We start from the raw sequence: 24,575 nt of genomic DNA on the forward strand, positions 1-24,575 counted from the left end.
TGATGGTGAGTAATCACCATCTTAAAGCGATTTCTTTCCTATTAACCTTTCTGTTAACTCTACAATTTATTTACAACAAAAATAAATCAGTCAACACTTTTGTAATTTTCATTAGCAGCGCAGCTTTCCTCTCTGATTCAAAAACAAATCCTTGGTTGATGTGTTCATTAAATTCTGACTTTTTTTTCCCGGAGTCTCTTTGCAGTATTAAAAACAGCATGTGTGAGTTTTTTTAAAAAGAGAATTGGAATCTGAGACAAATCAAAACTAGAGTTCTATTATCCCTAATATGCTCTTGAGAACCGTGATCAGATTCCTTAGCTGAGTCAGTTTCAGCACTCAAGTTTTATGTGTGTGTGGCTGCTCTGAAAACCACACAGATATTTTGTGAAACCTTTTCTACTTGAGAAAAAGACAGGAGTCATATGCAATGGCTCCAGAAATCAACAGGTCTTGAACCCATTTTGTTTTAGATAAAAATTGAGTAAATACAGAATTTTTTTTTCTTTTTTATCTTTTCTTTATTGTTGTTGTTGTTGCTCCTTATCCTTGGCATAAGAAGTTGATACATTAATATTGTTTTAACACAAAGATATACAGGTTTATTGCCTGGAAATTATGTATGCAGTTTCAATTCATTTTATAAAACATCTGTGTATGTGTGATATACAAAGAATTACAGTTAGCCCTAATTCACCCAATGCAAACCACATAATATTATTTTTTCCTCTCACTGCATAACCTACCATTAATTTTACTAACGAGTTAAATCTTCAAATAACAGAAAGTCCTTGGCTAATGACAAAGGTCAACTCCTCTGTGAGCTGGGCATTTAAAAATATTTTTAAAAGGTCAAACTAATTTAAAACACTAGTCTATTCCCCTTCAGCTACTTTGATCCACAACTATTTGTACCATTGTTTGCTGAAGTGCAGCATACACTCTCTAATAAAAAGATGGAAAACAAAACAATGACAGTCATAGCCAGAGGTCAATACTGAAAAGATTTTTAAAAATTCTATTAATAAAGCTAACAATATATGATTTGAGTAAATGCTGACAGGCAGTACTTTGTCGGCTGCACTTGGAATACATACCACTTTTATATGACAATTTTCATTGCTGTGATAATTTGAATTTCCACCATAAAATAGCACTGCTGAGAGTCCAGCACTATATAGTGTCACATGTAGTATTATATCTCAAACAGGATGACACGGTTCCTGTCCTCTAAGTACATCAGGAGTGAATGAGGAGTATCTGAAGAAAACAAATACAACAATATCCTAACATTATGGCATGGGTAATGGCAAATTTTATCATTTCAATTAAAAATATTAAGTCAACTAGAATGTATTAAATGAGTAAACTGTGGAAGAAAACTCATTGTTAAGTATTTTTCTTATAATAAACCCTATAAAAACACGGTTTATTATAGCACTCCAAATGCAGGTGAATTCATGTAAGTAAAATCAAAACACACGTCTTTATTAATGCCTTCACTACTTAAAAGTTTTGAACAATACGTGTATAAAACTAAAGTCAAATCCACATGAAATTTTAATTTTTAAAAATTCTCGATGAAGCTGGTCATGGCAGCATCTAGAAAGAAGAGCAAGAGTTTAAAAATCTTTATTTTTTTTTAGAGCTACTTTAGTGACAGTTTATTTTTCTACCCAAACTTTTCTTTTAATCAAATTTATACTTCCAGTCCTTACCTTCTTTATAGATCACTGTGAAATATTCACATAATTTGAAGTAGAAGGGAAAAAAATGTCCTCTTAAAATTGCTTCTTCTTGTTTCCACCCCCAGTCAACCCAGGTTACATTTGCAGTCCTTACAAATGTGATGAATAGGAAATAGAGTCATTTAAACTTATATATCACCTAGGAAATGTATAGAAAGGAATCTAAAAGCTAAGGGACTTTTTAGTGATAATACACTCAGGATTTCATCAGACTTTTACAACAGTTAATAGGGTGAGAGATGGCATAGCTTCACAATGCAAGAGATAATGCTCCATTCCCATAAGTAGTTATATAATACCAATCACAGCAGCACTTAGTCTTTAACAAAAGATCAAATGAATTCTTTCTGGGAGTTACTTAATCCATAGATCAGGACAATAAAGAGACTGAGTATTACTGCACATTATTCAGAGGAAAGGACAGAGGGCAGTGGGTGTTGGGCAAAGGGTAGGTGTATGTGAGAAAGCCTTGCTACTAGGCTACTTTGACACAGTATTTGTACTTACAGGCTTCAGCATGGTCTCAATTCCTGCTCAAGAAATCTCTAAGATTTAAAGATTTCTGAGATCAAAGAAACTTTGAGGGATTTATTCCACCTGCCACAGTTCACATTTATAGTTAGAGGGTATAATTCCCTGCATTTGCAAAAGTAACTAGGGCTATTTGCAAATAAGTATCTGAGCCTGCTATAGTTATATGAACTATTGCATTTTGATACATTCATACAATTAAGTTAAACCCTTTAACCGATAAGAGGATGGCCACTGAATCCGTATCCTTACCTCAGCATATTGAGCTAATTGGACTTAATATCTTAGCAGTTCTTGCCTGAAGTTTAGAAACATTGATGAACAAACTGGAATGATTTTTTAAAAAAATTAAACATTAACTATTAGTCCCCTTTGTATTAGTGAGAGTTCTGCAAAGAAATAGAACCAACAGTTAATCTCTCAGGATTATTCTAAGAAATTGGCCCATGGAATCATAGAGGCTGACAAGCACCAAGATCTACAATCAATCTGAAAGCCCCAGAGCTGATAGCATACTTCCAGCCCATGTCCAAGGCTTGAGAGCCAGGAGAATGAAAGTGTAGTTCAGTCTGAGACCATGTAGGGTTGAGACCCAGGAAGAGCCCATGTTTCAGTCTGAGTCTGAATGCGAGAGAAAACCAGTGTCCCGGCTTGAAGGCACTCAAGCAGGAGAAATTCCCTTTACTCTCAGGAGGGTCAGCTTTTTTGCTCTATTCAGACATTCACCTGATTGAATAAGGCCCACTCACCTTGGAAAAGGCAATCTGTTTTATTTGGCCTGCCAATTCACACGTTAATCTCACACAGAAACACCCTCACTGCCACACCTAGAATAATACTTGAACAAATATTTGGCCACTCTGGGTCCCAGTCATGCTGACCGATAAAATCATCATCACATTCTGCAAATCCATTTCCCTATAATTTAAATATTTTACTCACTCAAACTGTAGTTGTTTTTGAGATGAGAGTTAATAAAGGTCATGAAATGGCATTTATTCAGATACCTGTATTTTAAATAGTTGACCGCCAAAAGAATCATTTCTAATTTTTTTTTTTTCCCTAGAGATCCACCAATAGTTCTCCATAGTTTTTAATAGAGGACTTAAAGATGATTCACTCAATTGTCTTCCCAAATGAACAATGACAGACTTAGTAGCATCATCTAAATTATACCCCCACATATATATTTTAGTGAGATATTTGTGGAACATCTTACAACAGATGCAGGTTATCAACTAAATTTCTCTTTTGATGTGGTTGTGTCTAGTCTTCTAAACAGTATTTTATACAATAATTAAGAGTAAAATGCCCAATCCAACAAATTTCTTTTGTCCACATGTCTGGAAAGGAATGTGCTTTATTGGTGGGTGGGTGACAGTAATTGGAACATGGAGAATGAATGTTTCTAGATGAACAGTGAACTACAGAGAGTGGAAAATATTATCATGCTACTCCCAATCACCAGCAAATCATTGATATTAATTTGTCAGTCTGGATTGCGATAAACCAGTATTTAGTGTTTTATGGTAGAGTTATAAATATTATCTTCTTAAGTAATTAAAAAAATATAAAACAACACTATTGCCTGGAGGAGGTATTAAAGACTTGTTATATTAATTGTATGAAACCATAAGGTCTCTCTTATTTAAGAGAAGCCATTATACACTCAATGTTAAAATGCAGAAAGGTGCAGAATAAGCAAATACATAAATTTTTAATAGGATTTGTGAATTATTCAGTTTATTTCTGTCTTAGTTACTTTGGACTACTATGACACATTACCATAGACTGGGTGGCTTAAACTAAAATCTATTTCTCTCATTTCTAGTGTCTGGGAAGTCTGAGATCAAGATGCTGGAAGACCCAGTGTCTGACGAGGGTTTTCTTCTTGGTTTGCAGAAAACTGAATTCTTGTTGTATTATCATATGGCACAAGGAGAGCTAACTAGCTCTCTAGCCTCTTATAAAAAGTACTAATCCCATTTATGAGGGCTCCACTCTCATGACCTAATCACCTCCTAAGGGCCCCACCTTCAAATACTTTCACATTGGGATTAGTTTTAACATACGAATTTCGAGGAAAAAGATTCTGTCTATTGCAGTCCCTTATTTTAGCTGTCCCCAAGTTTGGCCAAGCTAGTATTTTTCTGTGAAATTTAATTTTAGCAGCTGCATTATGATATCACCAACTTTCATCACGCTGCACATATTAAAATGTACAAGTTGATAAGTTATGACCTATGTATACAAGTGCGAAGCCATCACCATAACCAAGATAACCAGCCTATCCATCATCTCAGAAAGTTTGCTTAGGCCTCTTCTTAATTATTTTTCATTGCTTTTCTCTACTCACTCTCACACAGTTTCCAGAAGACTACTAATCTAATTTTGTTCACTCTACATTAGTCTGCAGTTTTGAAAAATGACATAAAGGGAATTATATATTATAGCATACGTAATTTTGTCTGGCTTCTGTCATTCAGCGTAATTATTGTGAGTTTCATCCATCTGTGTCACGCATCAATAGCTCATTCCATTCGATTGCTCAGTAGTATTTCATTGTATTCCTATACCACAATTGTTTATCTATTGACCTGTTGACAGACATCAGAGCTGCTTACCAATGAAGTTGTAGAAACATCTGTTTATAAATAATCATACAGATAAATGCTTTTATTTCTCTTGAGTAAATTCTTAGTAACAAAAGAGATGGCTCATAAGTGTGTCTGTTTAACATTTTAAGAAACTGCCACTCTGTTCGCAAAATGGCGTTATCACTTTATATGCTCCACAGCAGTATGTGAGAGTTCTAGTTTTTCTGCATTCTCACAAACACTTGGTATAATTGGCCATTTTTGTTTAAAGCCATCCTAATTGGTATATAGTGGCATTTAATGACAGTTTTAATTTGTAGTTTCCTAATGGACAAATGATGTTGAGCATATTTTCCTGTGCTTATTTACCGTCTCTCTATATTTTCTGGTAGAGTGTCTGTTAAAATATTTTGACTATTTTTAATTGATAAAATTCAACTCCCATTATTACTAAAAACTTTCAGCCAACCAGGAATAGAAGGAATCTTTCTCAATCTGATATAACATCTTGAAACATTTATAGTTAACATCAAACTTAATGCTGAAAGGCTGAATCGTTTTTTTACCAATATCAGGAACAAGACAAAAATGTCCAGTCTTACTATTTCTCTTTAGCATTGTAGTGGAGCTTTGGCCAGTGCAGTTGGGCAAGAAAAATAAATTAGAAAGTAGAACTTGTTTTTCCGTCGATGACATGATTATGTACAAATTCTGACCAAACCTATGAAAAAGCTACTGGAACTAATAAATGAGATTAGTAATTAAGGTTACATATACTAGCAATAATATTTTGGAAATTTTAAAATTATCATGTATAATAGCATAAAAGTATGAAATATTTAGGAATGAATCTGATAATACATGTGAAATATCTGTATTTTCTACTCTGAGAACTGAAACCTTTATAATATTGCTGAGAAAAATTAAAGAAGACCTAAATAAATGTAGAGATAAACCATGTTCATACCTCTGGGAAACTAATATTTTTAAGATATAGATTCATGTTAATTTGCTAAAAATTCAATAATATCCCAATCAAAATCTTAGGGAGCTTTTGTTTGGTTGAATTAAATCAGTTCTAAGGTTTATGTGGGAATCCACAGTATCTACAAGAGCTGAAATACTAGTGAAAATGAATAACAGAGTTGGAGAACTAACATAACGAAGAACTTAACATAATTTCAAGACATATTACAAAGCCATTATAACTAAGACTGTGTTTCAGGTGTTAAGATAGTTACATAGATCCATAGGACAGGGTAGAAAATCAAGCCAAAAAATATATATATACACACAAACACACACACATATACATATACGTATACATATACATATATGAACAACCGATTTTCAAAAGAGTAAAAGTTTTTCTTCTAGGGTTTTTATGGTTTTGGGTTTTACACTTAAGTCTTTAATCCATCTTGAGTTAATTTTTGTATAAGGTGTAAGGAAGGGGTCCAGTTTTAGTTTTCTGCATATGGCTAGCCAGTGTTATTTATTGAATAGGAGATCCTTTCCTCATCGCTATTGCTTGTTTTTGTCAGGTTTTTCGAAAGTCAGATGATTGTAGATGTGTGGTGTTATTTCTGAGGTCTCTGTTCCATTCCATTGGTCTATATGTCTGTTTTGATACCAGTACCATGCTGTTTTGGTTAATGTAGCCTTGTAGTATAGTTTGAAGTCAGGCAGGGTGATGCCTCTAGCTTTGTTCTTTTTGCTTAGCATTGTCTTGGGTATATGGGGTCTTCTCTGATTCTATATGAAATTTAAAGTAGTTTTTTTCTAATTATGTGAAGAATGTAAATAGTACTTTGATGGGAATGGCATTGAATCTAGAAATTACTTTGGGCAGTATGGCCATTTTCACAATATTGATTCTTCCTATCCATAAGGATGGAATTTTTTTATTTGTGTCCTCTCTTATTTCCTTGAGCAGTGGTTTGTAGTTCTCCTTGAAGAGATCTTTCACATCCCTTGTTAGCTGTATTCCTAGGTATTTTATTCTTTGAATCAATTGTGAATGGGAGTTCATTCATGATTTGACTCTCTGCTTGTCCATTGTTTGTGTAAAAGAATGCTTGTGATTTTTGCACATTGATTTTGTATCCTGAGACTTTGCTGAAGTTGCTTATAAGTTTAAGGAGTTTTGGGGCTGAGGCGAAGGGGTTTTCTAAATATAAAATCATGTCTTCTTCAAACAAAGAAAATTTGATTTCCTCTCATCCTATTTGAATACCGTTTATTTCTTTCTCTTGCCTGATTGCCTTGGCCAGAACTTCCAACATTAAGTTGAATAGGAGTGGCACCATTCAGGACATAAGCATGGGCAAAGACTTCATGATGAAAATGCCAACAAAAACCAAAATTGACAAATGGGATCTAATTAAACTAAAGAGCTTCTGCAAGAAAAAGAAACTATCAGCAGAGTGAACAGGCATCCTACAGAATGGGAGAACATTTTTGCAATCTACCCATCTGACAAAGGTCTAATATTCAGAATCTACAAGGAATTTAAACAAATTACAAGAAAAAACCAAACAACCCCATCAAAAAGTAGGCAAAGGATATGAACAGAAACTTCTCAAAAGAAGACATTTACATGGCCAACAAATATATGATAGAAAGCTTAACGTCACTGATTATGAGAGAAATGCAAATCAAAACCACAATGAGGTACCATCTTATGCCAGTCAGAATGGCGATTATTAACAAGTCAAGAAACAATAGATGTTGGCAAGATTGTGGACAAATAGGAATGCTTTTATACTGTTGATGGGAATGTAAATTAGTTCAACCATTGTGGAAGGCAGTATGACGATTCCTCGAGAATCTAGGACCAGAAATACCATACGACTCAACAATCCCATTTCTGGATATATACCCAAAGGAATACAGATTATTCTACTATAAAGACACATGCACACATATGCTTATTGCAGGACTATTTACAATAGCAAAGACCTGGAACCAACCCAAATGCCCATCAATGATAGACTGGAGAGAGAAAATGTGGTACGTATACCCCATGGAATACTAAGAAGCCAAAAAAAGGGACATAGAAGAAGCTGGAAGCCATCACCTTCATCAAACTAACACAGGAACAGAAAACCAAACACCACATGTTCTCACTCATAAGTAGGAGTTGAACAATCAGAACACATGGAAACAGAGAAGGGAACAACACACAAGGGTCTGTTGGAGGGTTGGGGAGTGAGAGGAGTGAACTTAGAGGACAGGTCAATAGGGGCAGCAAACCACCATGGCACATGTATACCTATGTAACAAACCTGCACTTTCTGCATATGTATCCCATTTTGTTGTTGTTGTTTTGTAGAAATAAAGAAAAATGAAAATAAAAAAAGAGTAAAATTAATTCAATAGAAATAGGAGACTCATTACAACAATGGTGGTATAGCAATTTAATGAGGTTTGGCCTGTACCTCACATCTTATACAAAATGAACTAAAAAAATGAATAAGCATAAATGCTAAAACTTAATAAAAATGATTTTATAAGTTAGTTTTAAGACACGCAGAGAAGGTTCTCCACATGTAATAAAGTAATGAGAGGTGATTATCTCTTCAACAACAATAGGTAAGGCAGGAATCATGAAAAACTATGATTTATTTCTTAGTTGAGGCCTATAAATATTCATAATCAATGAGAGAGGATGTGGGAGTGCACAGTAATATTGATAAGGCAAACAAGTGAGTTCTTAATCAATAGTGGTCATCGTCCTACTTCTTCCTAAAAGGAATTAATTTCCAACCAAACCTGGATAATATTTCTTCTGTTTTTATTCTTCACATGAATAGATACAGTTGCTTCTAAGAGTTATAGAGTTGGGAATTTTGTCCAGCCCTGACATGCATCGAAACAAATGTTATCTATCAACTCAGTGATATGAATTTTAATTTTCAATAAATGAGAATCTCTTAAAGAAATAGGTAGTGGTAGTAATAATGATGAAATATCTTTGCAAAAGATATCAAAGTTTCAGATTGTATAATAGTTTGAACATCAAGTTGATCATTTGAAAAATTTCATTCTTTAAGTATTCAACTTTGTCCAAAGGATGTAGACCTGTATTATGGGACATAATAAAATATTATCAATAATAAATGTGCCCTATTTGAATAAATGAATATTTGACAGTCTTTCTGACTGACAATGTCAGCAGGAAAAATGGAGATGAAACATTTGCATTAGCAGATTCAGAAGTGCTAGAAAAGGTACAAATACATGAGTTGGGGAATTTCATGGTTCTAACTACTAACAATAGAAAAGAATTTTTATACATACCTTTGGGAGTTAAAATAAGAAATAAACATTGTTTTATATCCTTACATTTATTTTCAGAAATAATTTCACCTATGTTACAGTATTTTGGGAATAGCCTCTATGACTATTCAGAAAATATTTATAATCTCAAAATAAGAGTGATTGCAACACACATAAAAAAATCCAGAGGCAGAAGTTATAGGGCTTCCTCCCTATTGAAGGGTCCAACATTCTTCTACTCCAGCTTTCTACTCCATCATTACTGATTCCTGTATCTATTATCAAGTCAAGTCATATATAACTCCAAGATGGTTACCGAAGCCTGACCCATCTCTGCTCTTTCAATTCAACAGATGGGGAAAAACATTAAAAGGGTACATTGTCAACTGGATAGGCTTTCTTTAAGGAACTTTCCTGAAAGTTGAATACATCCCTTCTCTTTACCTTTCATTAATTAGAATCTAGATTATATGGTAACAAGGCACATGGGTTATATCATCTTGTAGCTTGGTTTACCTTATAAATTATATATGACTTTATATGGGAAGAACACAAGGATAAATGTTGGGTATGCACCTAGCAAGCTCTGTTGAAGTCTCTATTGTTATTAGGCCACACTAAATTTTCACATTGTTTCTCTATTTTGGGGGGACCGAATATTATCAGTAAGGAACAATCATTCTTAAATGTATAGCTATACACATGACAAGTATGCAATTACAACAATCATTCTTAATTGTATACATATACACATGACAAGTATGCAATCACAATGCTAGAGACAATCTGCGTTTGCATTTCCACGTGTGCTCAGAAAGTACTTTTTAAATACTTGCCTTAGTGTCATAATCAAATAGTATTGTATACATTTATAGAATTGTACCACTTCAACATTATTCACCGGAGAGCACAAACTGTACTTAATGCATCTGTATCAGTCAACTGTTGCTATATTATAAACAATTAATACAATCTCAGTGACATTTAAAAACAAACATTGTTTTCCTCTCAAGCATCTGTTAATCAGCCGGGGCAGCTCTTCTGACCTTAGTTGGACAGACTCAGTTATCCACTTATTAAGCTCAGTAAGTTGATTCTTCTTCAAGTACCTAGTAGTGAATAAAGAGAACAAGCCTAATGTTGTAAGCCCTCGGTTGTGTCAATTGGACAAACCAAGTCACTGAGTCCAAAGTCGAGAGTCTGGGAAGTAGATGCCTTTGTAAGAATTGTACAACTACATGGAAAGAAGCAATGATAGAGGAAAGAATGAAGAATGAGCTGGCAATGAAACCTACCGCAGTAAAAATCCTCCCATACAGAGTCACATGGAAACCTCCTGAATTTAGGGCCTGACACACTTGACTTCATTGAATAGATTATGTAATGAGGAAGGAAATACATTTTAAATCATCACCTTGTTCAGGCATTTTTGCCCATACCTTCTTAAAAACATTTCCTATATATAGCTTCACATTCTTTCTTTAAAATGATCATTGAAGTTTAGTATATACCAGTTTTCCACTACTTTAATAAGTTCTTTAATATTAAGAACTTATTCATGAGCTGGGCCTGGTGCTCCCACTTGTAATTGCAACTCTTTGGGAGGCCAAAGCAGGAGGATTGCTTGAGCCCAGGGGTTCAGGACCAGCCTGAGCAACATGGCAAGACTGTGTCTCTAACTGAGCTTCTTAAATCTTCTCTCTTCTTTACATGGTTAATCTCATTAGTAGTCTATCAATTGTGTTTATCTTGTCAAGAACCACCTTTTGTTTCATTTATATTTTGTATTTCTTTTCAGTTTCATTTAGTTCTGCTCTGATCTCTGTTATTTCTTTTTCTTCTGCTGCTTTGGGGTTCGGTTTGTTCTTGTTTCTCTAGTTCCTTGAGGTGTGACATTAGGTTATCTATTTGTGCTCTTTCAGACTTTTTGATGTAGGAATCTAATGCTACGAACTTTCCTCTTTGCATCACTTTTGCTGTATCCCAGAGGTTTTGATGAGTTGTGTCACTGATATCATTCAATTCAAATAATGTTTTAAAAATATCCATCCTAATCCCAAAATCTTTTAAGAGCAGACTAATTTCCATGTATTTGTAAAATTTTGAGGGTTTCTTTTGGTGTTAATTTACAGTTTTATTCCACTGCAGTCTGAGAAGATACTTGATACGATTTCGATTTTTTGTAAATTTATTGAGACTTGTTTTGTGACCCGGCATCTAGTTGATCTATTTTTTTTTTTTTTAAATAATTTAAGTTCCAGGGTACATGTGCACAACGTGCAGGTTTGTTACATATGTATACATGTGCCATGTTGGTGTGCTGCATCCATCAACTCGTCATTCACATTAGGTATATCTCCTAATGCTATCCCTCCCCCTACTCCTCACAATAGGACCCGGTGTGTGATGTTCCCCTTCCTGTGTCCAGGTGATCTCATTGTTCAATTCCCACCTATGAGTGAGAACATGCAGTATTTGGTTTTCCGTTCTTGCGATAGTTTGCTGAGAATGATGGTTTTCAGCTGCATCTATGTCCCTACAAAGGACATGAACTCATCCTTTTTTATGGCTGCATAGTTGATATTGAAGAATGTTCCATGCACTGATGAGAAGAATGTCTACTCTGCAGTTATTGTGAAGAATGTTTGGTAAATACCAGTTAAGTCCATTTGTCTAGGGTATGGTTTAAGTTCACTGTTTCTTTGTTGACTTTCTGTCTTGACGATCTGTCTGTGCTGTTAGTGGAGTATTGAAGTCTCCCACTATTATTGTGTTGCTATCTGTCTCATTTCTTAGGTCTATTAGTAATTGTTTATATATTTGGCAGCTCCTGCATTAGGTGCATATACATTTAGGATTATAATATCTTCTTGTTGGACTAATCCTTTTATCATGATATGATGCCTTTCTTTGCCTTTTTCTTTAACTGTTGTTGCTTTATAGTCTGTTTCGTTTGCTATATGGATAGTTATGGTTTTCATTTGTGTGAAATATATTTTTCTACCTCTTAGACTTAAGTTTATGTGAGTCCTTATGTGTTAGGTGAGTCTCTTGAAGACAGCACTTATTTTGTTGGCAGTTTTTAATTCATTTTGTCATTCTGTATCTTTTAAGTGTAGCATTTAGGCCACTTACATTTAATGTTAATATTGAGATGTGAGGTATTGTTCTATTCACCATGTTAGTTTTGCCTAGATACTTTTTTTTTTATCATTGCGCTACCATTTTATCTGCCCTGTGAGATGTATGCTTTAAGGAGGTTCTATTTTGGTATATACCAATCTTTTGTTTCAAGATTTAGAACTCCTTTTAGCATTTCTTATAGTTCTGGTTTGGTAGTGGAAAATTCCCTTAGCATTTGCTTGTCTGAAAATGCAAGCAAAACCAAGTTTGTCATTCATTCATTAAGCTTGGTTTTTCTAGATATAAAATTATTGACTGATAATCATTTTGTTTGTGGAGGCTAAAGATAGGACCCCAATTCCTTCTGGCGTGTAAGTTTTCTGCCAATAAATCTGTTGTTAATCTGTTAGGTTTTCCTTTATAGGTTTCCTGATGCTTTTGTCTCATAGCTCTTAAGATTCTTTACTTCATCTTGACTTCAGATAGCTTGATGACTATGTGCCTTGCTGATAACCTTTTTGCAATGAATTTCCCAGGAGTTCTTTGAGGTTATGGTATTTGGATGTCTAGATCTCTAGCACGGACAAGGAAGATTTTCTCTATTATTCCCTCAAATTAGTTTTCCAAATTTTCAGACTTCTCTTCTCCCTCAGGAATACCAATTAATCTTAGGTTTGGCTGTTTTACATACTTATTTCTTGGAGACTTTATTTATTTTATTAATTATTTTTTCTTTGCCTTGGACTGATTGGGTTAATACAAAGCCTTGTGTTTAAGTTCTCAAATTCTTTCTTCTACTTGTTCTAGTCTATTGTTGAAATTTTCCACTGCATTTTGTTTTTTCTTAAGTGTGTATTTCATTTCCAGAAATTCTGATTTTTTTTTCCTTTATGATAGCTATTTCTCTGGAAAAAACTTCAGTCATATCTTAGATTTTTTTTCTTAATTTCTTTAAGTTGTTTTTCACTTTTCTACAGTATCTCCTTGAGTAGCTTAATAGTTAACTTTCTGAATTCTTTGTCTGACATTTCAGAAATTTCTTCTTGATTTGGATCCACTGCTAGGGGGCTAGTGTGATCTTTTGGAGGTGTTATAGAACCTGTTTTGTCATATTACCAGAATTAACATTCTGGTTCTTTCTTGTTTGGGTAGACTATTTCTTCACCCTGTTCTTGAATTTATTTTTGATTGGACTTTTTTTTTTAATTTGTTTTATTCCCCTCTCAAGGATCTGACTTTAGTGTTTGCAGTTTATTTTAGCCTAATTTGATTCCTGGTGCTTTTAGGGGTGAAGACTCTGTATGAGCTCCTTAGTTACAGAGAGTCTTTACACGCTGGCTTTCCCAGATGCTAGTTGTAGTAGTTGTGTACTTGGTGTGTGAGGAGGTTCACTGTATCCTATGGAGTTGGAATGGCAGGGATTTCTTGAAGCCTATCTTATTCTCTTGTGGTGTATACTTTATTTATTTATTTTATTTTTCCCAAGTACTTTATTTTCTCAGTTGATGATTCAGGCTTCAAGCCAATAGGGGAGGTATCTTTGAGAAGGCACCAGTTGTAGCTAAAGCATTTGGGTAAATGTAATACCCAATGTTGGACAGAGGTCTTAGCCTTGATGCAAGTGACTCTTGGAGCTCTCAATTAGATGTGCTGAGGTTTTATCAGGATGAAGGATGGGAGCTACGTCAACTCCCATGCCAGACCAGCAGGAAAGCTATCCACCTCACAGCCTCACTCTTGTCCCGGTGTTCTGACTATTCAGATCACACAGGAACTTCTTTTCATCTGTAGGAATGTGAATGTTCCAAATAGGGAGGAATTGTTACTCTCACAATTATGATATTGCTCTTTCTTTCTGGATATGGAATGTATTTATGTATATGAAAACTTCAAAAGTTTTTAATTTATGATTATCATATTGTTACTAAATGACCATAGAACAGTAAATTGCACAATTAAAATGGATTTTAGCCAGTTTGTGTGACAAAGAAGGAAGAATCAAGCAAAATGCACTCAAAACTGTTTTACCTCTCTGCACCAAAGCATTGATCTAGAATCAAATTCTAAAGAAGATCTTTCTAATCAACAAAATAAACAAAAACGACTTTCACTGAATTATCAACACAAGAATCCCTGCCTCACAAGGGAAGCTGTACCAGTTGCAGCATGTCTGAACCCAGCAATAGAGTGGGATGTTTGGCCAGCACCAATGTGGAGTTACAAAATTCTCCTGCCCATTCTCTTTCTTAGTACTCCTCTCTCTACACTGCGATCCACAAAGTTCTGGTCTGGATGTCCCACTTTGGTTTACTACTCTCTTTACCAAACTTCGTTACCATTTATAAATTCTTCAGTTACCATTACAATAATATCATATACTTTATTTGCCAAGGGACATATAAACTGTACATACATGTCAGGTTTACTCTTGATATTAGGTTGGTGCAAAAGTAATGACATTTTTTGCCATTAATTTTGCACCAACCTAATAGTTTAGCTATCAATGTACTGCAGTCAGCACCCACATCTTTTCCTTTGGCCACACCAGAGGTTACCTACGTCTTTGGGGGACAGCTACTACACATGCTAATGACTTTCTACATCATGAAAATTTGTCTTTTCCTGAGGGTTTTCTCTAGCTACAAGAGCAAGATCAACTTGTGCCCAGGATACAGTGGAAGTGCCACAAAGTAGGAATTTAGTGTATTATACTTCAGCTTCCTGCACCTTCAGACTGACAGTTGAGGTGTGTTCTACACAGTCTCTCAGGGAGTCTCTAGTAGGGTTGAGCTCTATTTGTCCCCAGCATTAAAGTCCTATTTATTAGATTTCCTTCTTTATTATCCCCACTCGTTTGATGTACTTCGCGGGATCACTTCCCAAATACACTCTTTTAGAAGTTTAAAAGTGGCAGAATATTTATCATTGTATCGGCCCATGTCTCCAATATCTAGAATACAAGTCTCTTAGAACCCAGATGTGAAAGGAACAGCCAATCTCACCATCACTCCCAGTGAGTCACTTGAATAGTTAGTGTATTTCACTCGGCAACTAGAGGCATGTTTGGATTTAAGGCTCTGGTTTTTGAAAGAATATGGTGATTCTATAAGAGAACATTGTAAGATTTCCATTTAGCATATAACAGTGGCTATAAGAGGTTTAGACAATAGTTACTATTATCATGCCTGGAATTTTTATGTTAATTATTATGGAGAGCTAGAGGCACTATTATAAAATGAAAATACAAAAAGAATATGTTGATCACTCAAGGCATTCACCTGGGTGCCTAATGATGTTTCCACGCCCAATAATAACATTAAGCAGGAAATTACAGCAACCAGGACCTGGCAAGGGCATGGTTACTAAGGACTCATTTAATTCTTTTACACTCTGTTGAAGGTCTATGTTACCTGACTAGGCTTGGAGTCTAGACCAGCACAAGTGTTGCCCAAATATGAAGGGACCTTAAAAGAAGTGGTAGAAGAAAGAGGTAATAAATATCAGTTGTATTCACAAGATTAGCTCTACCACATTCAACTTCAGTTTGAATAATTCTTTTATTATAGCTCTTATCTTCTTAAGAATCATAACTATCTATCATATTAGTGAATCGGTGAAGGGCAGAACGGATTGAATGTTGGCCATGAGATCTAAATGATGCAAGGTGTAGACTTCAGGTGACACACTTACTGCTTCACTGAAATCTCCTTAACCCACTACAGAGAATAATGGCAACTTTGGGGGAGTCCTCCTATATGCCAATGGTTTTCTACTGTGTATTTCTGTATCTCTGTTGAGCAGCTTTCTCTGTCTCTATGAATAAGATCGATCTGCCTGCAGGACAGTTGGGAAGTGCCAAGGGCTTAATGATTGCAGTAGCAAACCTCAACCAATGAGGATGAGGATGAATGTGAGTGAATAAAACCCACACTTACCCGTCCCTCAGGACCACAGTTCTGAGACATTTTCTACATAGATTCTCACTGGCATTGAACCCGAGTGATCTGCAGTGCTTCCTGGCTCAGTAATGTACCTTTTGTTGCTGATTCTCCTTTACCTGTCTCCTATCCTCTCACCATGCTTCCATATTACTTACAAAATAAACTCTTAGCAAAAGACCATCTGCTGTAGGGACTATATTTTGGGAAACACAATTTCAGACACTATCATCATACTTACAGCAATATGGGTTTTTGAATAAATTATATTTTCTATAATGAAAGTAATATGTCTATAAAGACCTAAGTACTTAATGAATAAAGAAAAACCATCCATGTATGACAACAGAGTGATTATCAGGGCCAGAAATGAAAAGAGGTCAAATCATTAAAATTATGCACTGACATGAAGAATCATCTTTATAAAGAAAATGAGCATTTTAAATGAATCCAGACACAGAAACTTGCCAGCAAATGTCTCCCTTTACAGGCATTGAAAGGACTTTGAGGTCACATTGCCAACTTCACATGAAGAGGACATCTTCTTTGAAATATATTTTCAATGAATTTGTAACATTTACATTGTGTATGAAGATAGTTCTCTGCAGTGAACGTAAAAGTCCGTTTGCTATGAGTAGAAAGGAAAACTTTTTCCCAGGGAGACCAGGGTCACAAATTAAATTATTTGACTTTTGCTCCTGGTATGTCTGCTTTTATCACTTGACCCTTGCTGGTATGCTCAGCTCCGCCTGCAGTACAGGATCAAACATGCTACTCATCTGGACAAATTTAGAAAACCTTAATACACTCGCACAGGATGGTCAGTTCAAACATACACTTGCTGCAAGCCTTTTGTCCCAAAATAGCTTAATTCTACCTCATTGCTGTGACCGACCTCGGCCAGTGCACTATGGCTGCTCTCCTAGTTACTAATGACTCCTAAGATAAAACCCCATGCCTGCCTTTCATTTCTCATTCATGGATGTCCCTGCAGTTCACACTGCTTTTTGAAACTTGCCTTTCCCTGTCTTGATCTAATTCTAGTTCTTCTACCATATCAGTCAATGACTATTTCCATTTTCTCTACATTTGTTTTATTTATTATCCTACTTCATTGCAGAGTGACAGGAGATGGTGAACAGTAATAAATACATATACATATAATAGTAATCAGTAACAATGAATAAAAGGAAAGAAACATGTATAAAGAGGTAAGAGCATAGTGCAAAAATATCAGATACGGATGCTTATTACAATCAAGCCCATATAGAAATCTGAGCATACAGCTGGTCCTAGACTTTATTTTCTGCTATAATTTTATCCAACCCTTTTGTCTCATCGAACCACTATGCAGATGGATCCCAGGATATTCTGCAAATATGAATCTCTGTTACTAACTTCCCACCAAGCTTAGATCTGCATTTCCTTATTGGCTATGAAACACATCCAAATTGATAACTTGACTCATTTCAAACTCAGCTCATTCCATAATTAACTTATACTTTTTATTTTGGTCTTACTCAGCTTCAAATTCTACCATTTACTTACCCCCTATTTAACACTATGATCATCATTGCATTGTTCTGGATCCTGGTGATAACAATGGTAAACATACTTTTTCTGCTTTGAAGGAATTTAGTGTTTAATGTGGCAAGTTGCCTTTATGGATCCACCCAACAGAGTTTTCAGGGAAACTGCAGACACAGCCTTGTCATGCTCAAAGACCTAGATCAGGATGAGCTTCATATCCTCAGCATGTCCTCCAGCCAGACAAAGAAGGCAGCTCAACCATCAAAAACTGGAAATGAGGAAATCCTATTCAAAACCAAAGTGTCAGAGATGAATGAGGTTTGTTCACAGAGGCATTGAAAATGTAGCTAGTGGAGAAGAATATGCAGAACTTGGGCAAATAAACCAGGAATAATAAACTTGACCAAGAACGGAAGGCACATTTGCTATCCAGTAAAAATTAAAAGGTGATAGTTTACTATTGGTAAAATAACAGCAAGTGCATCCACATAAATTAATATCACTGTTATTTCTAAGGAGCAGAATGCGGATATGATGCTGGAGGGTATTGTAAGGACTAAAAGGAACAAATGACATACGGATTAGGGCTAGGGAAGTACCTGGACAAAGATAACACTTACGATCTGCGGCCAGTGGGTCATAACGTGTCTCCAAATGATACTGAGGCAACTGGCTGCCTATGGATGCTGGTGGAATCATGGTGGTGACATCCTCTCCAGGGAGGTTTACTGCATGGAGAAATGCTCCACAGCCCAGCCCTCTGGGTGGCAAGTCCCTGGTAAAACTCAGGCTGTACCATACAACACTTTTCCAGGGATCTGTCCGAAGACAGAGAGTGAGCCCCTGGAAGTGCTGAATGGCATATTTGGCCTTGTGACTAGATTTATGGTCAGGTAGTTATACTGGAAGAAGTCTACCTACTAGAAGGCAGTATGCTATGATTGTTTCAGGAAATGCGAATTTCCATGAGAAGTTTCTAAGTAGCTTGTGTTTTGTGATAGGTGGGAACCAGAGTTGGCCTGCATTGAGGACCTGTGCTATTTCCAGAGTCCTTATGCCCCACACTACACCCTAACTCCAAATTCCATGTCTCCAGCTCTCGAAAACACAGGTAGCTGAAAGCATTTCTGGCGTCTGCTCTTCCCACGCCCAGCCACCTTCACTTCCCTCTGTAGAGTCAAGACTCTTAGCTGATGTTGTTTTCATTATGAATTGTAAGATACAGGTGGCTTCCTGACGCTGGGAGGTAGATGCTGTTGTAAAGACAGCCCTGATAACTCCCTGCTTCTCACAAAAGAGACACAGAATCATAGGAAAAGCAATGCCTCTCGGGAGGGAATCTCTTTTCTCATCTTCGCCCACAGCCTGAGCTCTCAGTCCCTCTGTTTATTCTCTCTTGGTTTGTGCTTAAACTTGAATGTCTACAGATCTTGGGTCTCTTTGAATCCTCTCCTGGTTTCTGAGAGCCCTTGGCCTGGAAAGGCTGTGTCTCTCCCAGGGCTGGCTTCGCAGTGTGTGCTCAGTGAGGTTGCACAGGGCCCCACACTTCAAAGGGCTCAGCATTAGTGGCTGTCTTGAAATTCTTAATAAATTTAACTTTGAATGTTGTAAGTCAGTCAAATGGGACAACGGAGCACTTGATCCAGTGGGGGCCTGGAGCCTCAGCTCGCAATGCAGTCCTGTATACTGCCACGTTTCTGCTTTCCCAGGACAGGTTCTCAGCCATCTATTCACCATTTCCAGGTGCCCCAGGTCTACCTGGCCTTCCCTACCCTATCTACTGCTGTGGCTGCTGTGGCTGTCCACCTAGGGCAGTGACAGGATTGTGTCTATGAGGAACACCTATGTTCCGTCCCTGGCAAGGGGTCTTAGGGATGGGAAGGTTCTGAGTTACAAAAGAGTTGTTCATGGCCTAAGCTGGCAGTGTCAGGACATAATTGGTTAGGTGAACTGGTGAGAGCTCTCGCCTACCCCTAATTTTTGGGTTGGGAAAGTGGACCTTTGGTTAGGAGAGGTTGACTTCCCCATGCCTGGCAAAGGCCTTGTATTCTAATTTTGTCCTGGGAACCACAATTTATGAGTCTTTCCTGGTCTCGTCTAGTATGCTATAGGCAGTCCCTCTTAGTTGTCACTTTGACAAATCCTTTCCCCGAGACATCTTCTGACAGAGAGAGGAGAAGAATACTGACCAATGTATCTTGAGCTCTTAAAATTTGTGACATCCTGTGCGTAACACTTGCTATTAACAAACTCATTTCATTCTTGCACAACCATAGCGTACACATTCTCCTGTTAGTACCATTATATAGATGATGAAACTGAAGCATGAACATTCTAGAAATTTCACAAAGTCTTATAGCCCAGAGGCTTCATATCTAAAATTCAAACCAAGAATGTTTTTCTCAGAAACCCTTAAAGTTCTGCCTCATTTCAGATGTGAGCTGGGCCAATACCAAAACAGAAAAAGAAGTTTCACATTTCAGTTTGAAATGATGTGGCTTTTTCAGTAAAGAGACTAGCATTTCTGTGGCTAACTGAATTAACCTGTGGGCTTTAGGTTAAGTTCTAAGCACATTTGGGAAAGAATAAAAGGAATATTTAATTGACCTCAGGAGTGCTTTAGAAGATCATCCAGACGTATCAGGGCATCTTCCCAGGGAGGCGGGATGAGATTTAGGAACCAACAAGCAGCCACATAATCTTGCCAAACCCATTAGTGGTCCTGACATGGCTGGAGACCCTGGGATCCTTTCTCCTGACGTGGGAGACTAAACCACTTGTTGGCTCTGTGCTGCCTGGAGCAGGGGAAGCAGATGGTTTGCATGCAGGCAGAAACAGCTGTTCCTCACATGGGGTGAGCTGAATCTTGATTGTTCTAGGCTCTGCTCTTGACAATGACCCCCCAATGGTCCTAGTTCTGAAGCATATAAGCAGGCCCTTTAAAAGACTTTCCTAAGGCCTGAATGTCAAATGAATCATAACCTAGGTAGCAAGGCTGCTCCTAAATGGACATCACAGTGGCTGAGAACAATCAAGGGATAACTGATTTAGTAGGGCCATGCTCAAGTAGGGCAAATCTCTCCCCAATGTAACCAGAGACATCCTCAATGCATCAGCAATCCTGGAAGCTGTATTCATCTGAAACTTCAGGCTTTGTTGGACAATACTCCTGTCTACTGGCACCCTCACACACTCACTGCCATACAACCTTTCTCAGACTGAGTCCCCGTTAGTAGTATCTACCTGCCCTAAGCCCCTAGAATCAAAGATGCTATGTGGAAGGCTTGGACCCAAAGGGAGCACTGGAGACTTGGTCTCAGGTGAGCAAGGGTTTAATTTGACTAGGATAGCTATGTCAGAGGCCACATCTGGTAAGTGAATGAATTGCATTCCAGGCTCTCAACTTAGCATAGGCCTCTTCACCTCATTCTGCCTTGCATGGACATCAAACTGAACAGGTTCCCAACATTCTCTCCTGGGGAGAGCTTTTCCCCCTTTTGCCACTTGCTTAGGGTATCAAAGATGTGGAGATGACTTCACTTTTAGCAATGAATCCCCCAAATGTGTACTTCCCAGCCAACCATTTTATCACTTATCTATATGGTGATACACGCTTTTGTTATTTTCACCAAAGATCCTTGGCACAAACGTAGAAACCAATTTTCCCACAAAATCCTAGAGCTTAAGTAGGATGCAAAGTCCTGTGTGGTTTCTCCATAGTGCGGTCTGTGATCATGGAAGGCTCGAGTTCCCTTCAGCACAGGGACCCAGGTTTGGGTATGCAGGTAGCTGAGTTTTTCCGGCTGAGACCATAATTGAACTGTGAATTCAGTCAGAACATATTTGTAATTCACAGATTTACATACTACCTTCAGGGAATTAAGACGTTATTGTTGACATTTCTGTAGAAATGTATTTATATGAAATCGTCTTCCTCTCCTCAGAGTTATTTTCCAGACTATTAGCAAAATTTACTCAGAAATAAAAGGCATATCGATCAGCCAGGCATGGCTGTGTGCACCTGTAATCCCAGCTACTCGGGAGGCCGAGGCAGAAGAATTGCTTGAACCCAGGAGGCAGAGGCAGAGTGAGACACTGTCTCAATAAAAGAAAAAAAAAAAAAAGGAATATCAATTAACTTCTGAGCAGTGTTCCTGACTATATAGAAAGGAAATCTAACCCTGAGATACAAGGTCAATTACTCAAGAGGAAGTTCCATCAAAGTTGAAGTATGAATGGAATGAATGAGTTAGGTAAATAAAGGGTGAGAAGAAGCTAGCATGTGAAAAGGAGAAAGGTTTTTGGCAGAGAAAATGGCTAATGAGAAAGCCTAGAGGAGGGGAAGCATGGTGCATTTGGAAAATGGTAAAAAAGTCATGCTAATAAAAATGTAGGGCATGTCTTCAAATGTGACTGCATTAAGTGGAAGACAGATTGGTCATTTCAATCTCCCAATAGTTTTTATCCAAGAAGTTGTTTTGGTCATTGAGGTCAGGTTTCATTTTAGTTGAAATAATATTATCAAGTTATAAGGATCCCTAAAACACAGAGTACTGGATTAAGAAATCAGGAAAGAGTCTGTAAAGGGTAAAGGCGTACAGAATGGGAATGAGGATTGAGGGAAAGATTTAAATTTTGGGAAGGAATCCAACATAACAATAGATGAGGCATTTGAGACTTAGCAATTTTTAAAATAATTAGGTCTAGCAGTTAAGCTCTTAGCAGAGTCAGGCTCTGGACTGGTGGTACCACTAATGAAGTGCTGGTCCAGTTCTGGTTGCCATAGATCTGTCAATTTCTAGGACTTTCATTAGATTTAGAAGCAGTTACATGCTTCCTCAGTTGAAAGGGTGACCTGTGGAAATGGGACCAGGAACTTTGGTTCAGATGTTACACTAATGTTCTCTAACACTCAGACTAAAAACTTTGAATGCACTCCTTGTCACCTGTGGAATGCAATTACCAAGGTATGTTTCGCCTCTTCATTGTCTCTTGGCTTTCGTCCATTACTTTTTATCCTGACTACCATAATTATCATTACAGGAAGTTTATTATTTGTGGTCTACTGACCTTAAAATATTGTAAATAAAAGTACAATAAAGCTGTTATTTTATTAAAATTACAGAAAATTAAAACAAAAGGGAGATGAATAGATTTGAAATTCAATTATTTCATATAACTCCTATTTGTAATTACTGATTTAATTGTCTAAAATATCATTTCATACACCAATTAAGGCAAACTAATTTTGTTGTCTTGGTTTTCCTGCTTATTTCCCCTTTATTGCCTTTTCTAATGCTGCTACTTAATCAGAAAATCTCTCTGTGATATGCACCCATTGTATTCATGACTGTTAATCAGTGTGCAAGAAGCTTTCTTAATATTTCCATTCATATATTATTTTTATTTTCATTGACTCTCCATTACACTTTGCATATCTGTTAACATGCTGAAAACATGATGAACCCATGATATACATGATTCACTTTTGTGAGATCCTATGAGGCACCATGTGGAGTCCCAGGAAGGAATAAAATAGCCCTCAGATGTCATTCAAATTTAAGCCCTGCTTCATCTGAAAGCAAAGCCGTACCTAGGGCACACCCATTTCCTGTTTCCTGCTTCAGTGACTGATGAGAATGGGGTAAGGCACGCCCATTCCTTGTTTCCTGCATCAGTGACTGATGAGAATGGGGGTAAAGCACGCCCATTGCCTGTTTCCTGCACCAGTGACTGATGAGAATGGGGTAAGGCACGCCCATTCCCTGTTTCCTGCATCAGTGACTGATGAGAATGGGGTAAGGCACTCCCATTCCCTGTTTCCTGCATCAGTGACTGATCAGAATGGGGATATGAACATCCAACCTCCTTACTCCAAATGCAGACAACTTTGAAGTGTCATCTGAACACAAGAGCTCCTTATAGAGCAACTTCCGAGCACTTCATTGAAATTGTATCACAGCACAACTCTTCCTCCCACGCAATCCTGCCTCCCTTTTTCTTCTGCAGGTGTTAATCCTAAACATTTCTCCAATAAATACTCTCTGTGTTATCTTTATCTCATAATGTGCTTCCTGGAGAATCCAAACTGTATTGCCATTCCGTCATTCCAATATATATGGAACTACTTGTAAGGCAAATAATAACTGCTTTGTACAAAAGACGTAGTTCTAAATGTGGTTGAATAAACAAAGAAGAAACAAAAAATTATCCTACTCACAGGGATCTAGGATGAGAGCTTAGTTAAATACGTGTAAAGAAGGCACCAAGTGATTTACACATATACAGATGAATGACAATGGAGGGTCTGATGCAGAAATCTCCTTTATATGTTTCTTATCTCCAAGATAAGAAGCTCTTTTAAGGTATGAGTATGTGCTGCATCCAGTGACCTGAAAAAAACTGACACTCAATATGTAATTGTTAAATTGATCTCATGTTGGTTTGCTCAGCAAAAAAGAAAGAAAGAAAGAAAAAAAAATCCAAAAGAGGCTCCCACAACAGAGGCTCCCTCTCACAATGATTGAGAATAACTACCAATTAATTTGAATGCCATTTTCTCTGTGGGTTTATTTATTAAATACATTGTCTAGATTTATTGAAACAATAATTATAGCTAAATAACTGTGAGGCAGAAATGTCAGCGCTAAAACCTGAAAAAAGTGCTGAGGTTCACACTGAAAGGAACAACATTCATAATTTCAGACTCTCAGATTGATTGGTTCAGCTTCCATGACAGGCAGGCACTGCCCTCCATTTACAATCATGCAGCAGCTATTATATTCTGTACTTTTTCAATTCTAATTTGCTTCATCTCTAGCATAACC

This window comes from Papio anubis, chromosome 4, assembly GCF_008728515.1.
Source record: "Papio anubis isolate 15944 chromosome 4, Panubis1.0, whole genome shotgun sequence".
Lineage (NCBI taxonomy): Eukaryota > Metazoa > Chordata > Mammalia > Primates > Cercopithecidae > Papio > Papio anubis.